Source organism: Leptonychotes weddellii, chromosome 11, assembly GCF_054177405.1.
Source record: "Leptonychotes weddellii isolate Sample4059 chromosome 11, ASM5417740v2, whole genome shotgun sequence".
Lineage (NCBI taxonomy): Eukaryota > Metazoa > Chordata > Mammalia > Carnivora > Phocidae > Leptonychotes > Leptonychotes weddellii.
This window is the reverse complement of record NC_138379.1, coordinates 29,557,240-29,564,655: the sequence shown is the minus strand read 5'-3', so window position 1 is coordinate 29,564,655 and position 7,416 is coordinate 29,557,240. Positions and strand designations below refer to the sequence as shown.

General features: G+C 33.9%; 1 long non-coding RNA gene across 1 annotated transcript; it reads left to right on the top strand.

The window, feature by feature from the left end:
* Positions 1–4,121: 4,121 nt before the first annotated feature.
* LOC115940468 (uncharacterized) lies at positions 4,122–6,769 on the top strand. The gene is made up of 3 exons (XR_004075219.2): positions 4,122–4,382; positions 6,122–6,157; positions 6,727–6,769. It is a non-coding gene; the product is annotated as an uncharacterized LOC115940468 (long non-coding RNA).
* Positions 6,770–7,416: the final 647 nt, after the last annotated feature.

Sequence of the window (7,416 nt, the reverse complement as noted above, 5' to 3'; positions counted from 1 at the left end):
TGCTATGGTGAGTGCTGTGAATTGTGTAAGACTGATGAATTACAGACCTGTACCTCTGAAACAAATAATACATTATATGTTAAAAAAAAAAAAAAAGAAGATAGTAGGAAGGGAAAAATGAAGGGGGGGTAATTGGAGGGGGAGATGAACCATGAGAGACTATGGACTCTGAGAAACAAACTGAGGGTTCTAGAGGGGAGGGGAGTGGGGGGATGGGTTAGCCTGGTGATGGTATTAAGGAGGGTCTGAATGGAGCACTGGGTGTTATACACAAACAATGAATCATGGAACACTACATCAAAAACTAATGATGTAATGTATGGTGATTAACATAACATAATAAAATAAAAAAAAGAGTTACTATAATTTAATAAAAATACTCTCCATATGTCTCAGAAAATAATGTGGAAAAATTTACTTAAGCTGAAAATATATATGTGTATATATATACATATGTGGTAATTCTGAGTAAAACACATAATATATCCTATAATCATAGTCATTTATCACACAAAATAATCTTGTCCAAAAACATTATCTCTAATTTATATACACAACTTATTTTATCATAAAAGAAAAACTAAGACAGCAAGATTTAGTTCAATTGCATGTGATTTCTGTTTAAAAAATATTTTTAAAATATGAATATGAATGATGAAGGCTGTTCCTTAAACAAACAAATAAATGAACAAAAACTTTGAAGTGAGCTTTCTTATGTACCTTGATGGAGAAATGTTAAAAAACCAATATACAGAATATAACTGTCTACTATCAAAATGAAATAAAAATGACCAAAATAAAATATGGATCTTTAACAAGAATTTAAAATTTGCATAATGGAAAGGCATATAATGTTGTTGGAGGAAAAATACTAAATATTCTTCCATGTGAGTTTTCACTAATTTGATCAATAAATTTGGTCAAGTAAAATATCAATACCAGTAAGATAATTTTATAGGCTGAAAATGCATATATTAAAATTATTTTGAAAAATAGATTGCAAAAGTTCAGAAAATAATATTTAAAAAAATAAACAAAGAAAAAAGAGTAGGCTAATAGTACAAAAAAAAATCGGCTATTAAAATACGTTAATGTCTGTGAAGTTCTCTCTCAAGAGAGAAATTCCAGAAACACTGAATATTACATATAAATTTAATATATGTTAGTAATCAAAACAAAACAGCAAAAAATAGATTTAATTAGTATATTTAAATAATTGGAGGGGCACTTGGGTAGCTCAGTTGTTTAAGCGTCTGACTCTTGATCTCAGCTCAGGTGGAGCCTACTTAATAAAATAAAATAAAACAAAACAAAATAAAATAAAAGGATAGGTATTTGGGGAAAATAATTAATGTCTACAATTTTTATCATTTATTAAATGATGCTCTAGACAGATAACAAAATTAAATCTTTTTTTTAATATCAAAAATGCTATCTTAGCAAATCCAGTGAATTAATCCACTAATTAATGATCCAGAGAAAGGACTTCCTGGTAAAAAGTAAGTTTGAGAACTATGATTGACTATTCCTTCTCTCTGCCTTATTTAGTAACACTTTATAGACATGAAAAATTGCAGTAGGAGAAACCTATTTAACTTTGTTTAACCCAAATGTTACCAAACATTTGATTATAGAACATGTTTCCAGTAATATTGACTTTATCTTATTTGGTACAAGTGTTCAGAGAGACAACACGTTGAGAAATATAAATCTCGGTTATTGGAAAATTATTCTAAAGATATAAATATTTAAAAAACTTAGAAAAGAAACATTTGCATGTTTGACTATGAACATAGTTTTAATTCCGAGAAATGTAAGTGGACTTAATAAAATTAACTCCAGGAAAGGTGTGACCAGATGTTCTTGTTCACCATATATTCTCAGTAGTAGTTACTTTATATCTGATTATTTCTGAAAAATAATTAATCAATTAAAAAGACACAGAAGAATGAGGAAGTGCATTTGTTTTTAGAATATAAAACCTAATAACATTTAAAATAGATAAATGGACAAGAGGCATAAAGAAGCAATTCACGTAAGAAATAATAGTGCAAAAGTCATATGCATAAAACAATGTTTGGCCACACTAGGAATGATTCCACTAGAAATTTTTCAAATTACAGTACTAAAAAATGAATTACAGTTTTCTATACACAAATTTATGAAAAACGTAAAATAATGCTTTTAACAATGGTGAAATTAATGTAGGAGTTGAATAAAGGAGTTTATTCAACTATTCCATGCCTTTCTGCAAAATATGTCATTCTTTTAGGAAAGCAATATGGCAATATTAATATAGGTAGGGAAATGTGTGTGCATATCTGTTGATCCTATAAAGATATTCTTGAGTGCTTTCTGAGTAAATATTCCAAATAAAATTCCAAATATTCCAAAAAAAGAAAAAGTACGTATTTTTAATGCTTATGATGGGCCACATTTTGTATTTTATTTCCTGTTTTCCTTTATTTTATCATATAGTTGGGATAAGCTTTCTTTATTTTCTATTGGGAATTAATCTTAAAATTTAAATCAATGTGATTATACTAAGTCTATCTATCACAGAGAATCCTCAAGCTAATGGAGTAGAGACTTAATTCAGACTATATATGGCCCCTAATTTATGATGGTTCAATTTACAATTTTTCCACTTCACAATGATGCAAAAGCAATACACATTCAGTAGAAACCCCACTTCGAATTTTGAATTTGAATCTTCTCCTGTGCGAGCAATATGCAGTAGGATTCTCTCTGGTGATGCTGGGCAGCAAGCTACAGCTCCCAGTCAGCCACGTGATCATGAGGGTAAACAGCCAATACACTTACAACTATTCTGTACCTATACAACCATTCTGTTTTTTCAGTACAATACTCAATAAATTACAGGAGATATTCAACACTTAATTATCAAATAGGATTTGTGTTAGATGATTTTGCTTAGCTGTAGGCTAAAATAAGTGTGTTCTGAGCACATTTAAAGTAGGCTAGGTTAAGCTATGTTTGGTAGGTTAGATGTATTTAATGTATTTTTTCACTTACAATATTTGCAACTTCAAATGGATTTATTGGGACATAACCCCATCACAAATGAAGGAAGATCCATAGTTTATAAGAGTACTGCATATGTGTGGTCCCAATTATTGGTGTGTGACCTGAATTGAGCCAATGAAACTGATCCCTAACAAGTTGATATGTATTTGATGGGAAAGAAATGGTCTTTCTCATTACTAAAATTATAAGCTACCAAAGCATTCAAAGCTGGACTTGTGGGCGCCTGGGTGGCTCAGTTGGTTCTTCAGCTCAGGTCATGATCCCAGAGTCCTGGGATTGAGTCCCGCGTGGGGCTCCCTGCTCAGCGGGGAGTCTGCTTCTCCCTCTGACCCTCCCTCCTCTCGTGCTCTTTCTCTCTCTCAAATAAATAAATAAAATTAAAAAAAAAAAAAGCTGGACTTGCATCCATCTTTTATGGAGACTTGGAGTAAACTGACCACAGACTGAAACCCAGAGAGCAGAACCAAGATATGAAAAGAAGCCCTTAACATTATTAACTGAGATCCTGGAACGAGTGATAACTGAGACTGGGTGTTCTTTCTGCCCTCTTCCAACCTCTTGTGTCTTCAGAGGCTGTTCTGCCAGTTGTGTGTGTGCCCTAATAAACCCCTGCAGCAGATCATCTTAAACAACTTCTCCTCCATATGACAGAATTGTTTAAAAAGATAATTAGATGATACTCAGTAATGACTATCGTTTTCTTGACTCATTATTTAGCTTTAAGATATAATTAACCATAATGAAGAGGAATGATTTTCAGTTTTAAAGGTGGTATTCACGTTTGGTAAACTTGTTTTCATAGGAACTAAAAATTACACTTATCAAGCAAAATAACACTTTGAACTTTCATTGTTTTAGGTGCTGAAACAGGAGTAAAAAACCTAAAACATTCCTACAGAATTTCAGAATTGAGTAATCAAAGATTTTATTTCTGTGTAAGTCCCCCGCTATGGCTGTTTATGTTGAATATTCTGCTTCCAAGCAAGAATGCGTCCTGCCCAGGGACTGGAGGCACAGCGGCAAACAGAAACAAGGCCGAGGGCGCCTGGGTAGCTCAGTCGTTAAGCGTCTGCTGTGGGTTCAGGTCATGATCCCAGGGTCCTGGGATCAAGCCCCGCATCGGGCTCCCTGCTCCGCGGGAAGCCTGCTTCTCCCTCTCCCACTCCCCCTGCTTGTGTTCCCTCTCTTGCTGTGTCTCTCTCTGTCAAATAAATAAAATCTTAAAAAAAAAAAAGAAAGAAAAAAGAAACAAGGCCAGATGAATCCGAGGCTCCAGGGGCTCTCCGAAGGAACAAGGAAAGCTGAGTCCGTGTGTCGGAGGCAAACTGTCCAGGGTGAGTTATCCGAGTTAACTCCTAGATAGAATGAGAGGTTTATTACAAGGTAAGTGAAAAAACAAAAAAGTCCTAATTTAAATTCACATATATTTAAAAGCAATGGTAATCACAGAAAATATTTAGAATTTATGGCAAATTTTTTTTTAGGGAGACATATCTTTTTTTCACAGACATTGTTTAGGTTTCCCATTGCGTGGTTAAGATTTCAGGTATTTTTGTAAGGTTTTAAAATTCTTTTCAGAAAGTACACCCACTTATTACTGAAGCCAGGCAGACCATTTGTGCAGTTTCCCTCTGGCTGCTGGCTGGTGTCTGGCACACGTTAGCACTCAAAACAGCGCTGGAAGAAATTAATGAGAAGGGATCCAGAAGGAGCCATTTGAGGGAGGTAAATACAGCTATAGTTCTGATTTGGCAATTTAAGGACTACTTAAATATTTAAATGCAGGGGTCAAGGAGGCAGTTGGATACAGCACATCAGGGCTCGGGGGAGAATTTCTGGCTAGGGATGTGGACTAGAAATTCATCCATTTGCACTACTTATTACAGTCCTGACAGTCAGCGAGATTACCCACATAAAAGAGGGCTGGGACTGAGCACTGGAGCAAGCAGACATTTGGAGGTGTCCTGGAGGGGAAAACAAGAACACTGTGATAGGGCAGATGATGAAGAAGGAGTGATACGAATGGATGTGGTATCCAGGGAGGTTTAGGAGACAAACCCTCACGAAGAAAAGAAGGGTGATGCCAACCACGTCAAATGCTGTTGAGAGACTGAGTGGGAGGATAATTAAAAATTATTCACTGACTTCAGCCTCATAATTGCCATTGGAGACTTTAATAAGTCTGAATGGAATACATTGCGGAAAGAATGAGTTGTGCAGTGGAGACAGCAAATGTATGCAAAATACTTTGCGATGTGAGATAGTTCAGGATACAGGTAACATATGGAGAGTGGGGTGGAAGAGTGCTTTTTTTCTTTTTTTAAATGATGGCTGTTTTTAAGGCATCTGTGTGTCCAAAAACAAACAAAAAGGACGGAATCAACACAGGAAATTAAAGATACGGGAGAGAGAGACAATAATCCAGAATAGTCTGTTGGAAAACAAGGACAATTCAGCGGAGGACACAAGGAGAAACAATTTTTCATTGTTACAGAAGGGAAGGTTACCGTAAATTAAATTATCATGCATAAGTGACATCGAATGATCTGAATCATTAAATCATGAAATGCAATCTATAATACAAATAGAAACAGAACAACATAACACATTATATTAAAAACTATGTAAAATTTATATGGATAAAGAATTGAAGGGAAGCTATGCTATTTCATTCAGTATAGAAGCTGCTTATTTGACAATATTTTTACCAGCATTTTAATCAGATGTTACTCTTCTTCCATTCTTCTGCAGAGAGCTTTTGACAAGTTATTTAAAGATGAAGTTTTGTAGGCATAATAAAACTGATTAAACAGTTCAGTAAGATTAAAATGAAATTTAATTTTTCTCCAAGTGTGACTGACACGTAAAATAGTGGATTTCATAGCAGGAAAGGATAAGGAACACAACAGAAGTACTTGTGGTAAAAATGAAAGAATAGAATACTTACTTTCATATTCAATTTTCATTTAAACCATTTCCACACATGAAATTTGTTTCTAAATCTAGAAAATAAATATCAAATTCTAGAATAAGTATGATGCTAACTTCCAATTTTCCTTTTTTCCTATGACAGATGCTGCCCAATTTTTACCAGCTCATTAAATTTATGGTAAGATAAATCATCTTGTGAGTATATTTATCTTATTTTTATTACACCATAATTCTTTTGCTGGCTTAATTCATTTTACATGGGTGCTTCAATTTCAAGGAAATAGTTTATTTCTTTGATCAAGGGTGTGGTCCCATAAAAATTATCTTTTGTTCTTCAGTGTAAAAGGGACTTTAATCCTAAGTGGAGTCCTAATTTAAAATAAACATACAATCTTTATTTGTCTTTTTGTAAAAAAAATAATAATCCTACCTGGGTGGATTTTACCAATGATTCCCTAATTCAGAAAATCTGAAGTAAATTTTGTCTATCCCTTAAAGGCCACACCCAATGAGGCTGAAAATCTCACATCTTCTATAATTTTCTCATATTATAAATATGTCTCCTCATACTCTTTTTTTTTCCTTTGCAAAATTAGTGTCATTTCTTACAAGGAATATTGAAGCAGGATTTGGGCTCATTGCCTTCAATTTATATTTCTTTCTAATCTAGAGTAAAATAACATTTTTAAAAATTTCACATTCAAAAGAGATTCTGGAAGCAACTTTTTTTTTTCTTTTTTCCTCCAGCTTATTTGAAGAACACTTGGCAAATAAAAGTATATATATTTAAGGTGTATAATGTGATGATTGGATGTATGGATACACCATGGATCGATTACCAAGACCAAGATAATTAACATGGCCATCACTTCACAATGTTAACTTTGTGTGTGGTGAGAGCACTGAGATCTACTCTGAGCAGCTTGTAAGTGTACAATACTGTGTTATTAACTATAGTCACCATGTTCTACATGAGATCCTCAGAACTTATTTTTGTAACTAAAAGTTTGACCTATTTCCCCCTCCCGCAGCCCCTGGCAACCACCATCCTATTCTCCATTTCTATGAAGTCAGCTTTTTTTTTTTAATTCCACATATAAATGATACCATACAGTAAATCAATTTTTGATAACCTTACTCCTCTGCAGTGCTTGAAGGAGGCATATTAGGTGCCTGATACATCTGATATGACTTGGGGAGATTTCAGAAGACTTAGCATCTTTCCTTTAGATGGTTATTTTTCTTTGCATGTTGAAAAGAAAGTATTAGCAGCAAAACTGAAATCTAAGTCTTACTTTTCCAGTGGAAGTCCAAGAATGAAAGATTGGAAGGAAAAAATGAGAGAAGGAAAGAGGAAAGGAAGGGAGGAAAATGATTACTAAATACTATAATGACAGACCTACTGGCAGACACACTAATGATGGGAAAATCTGTGGG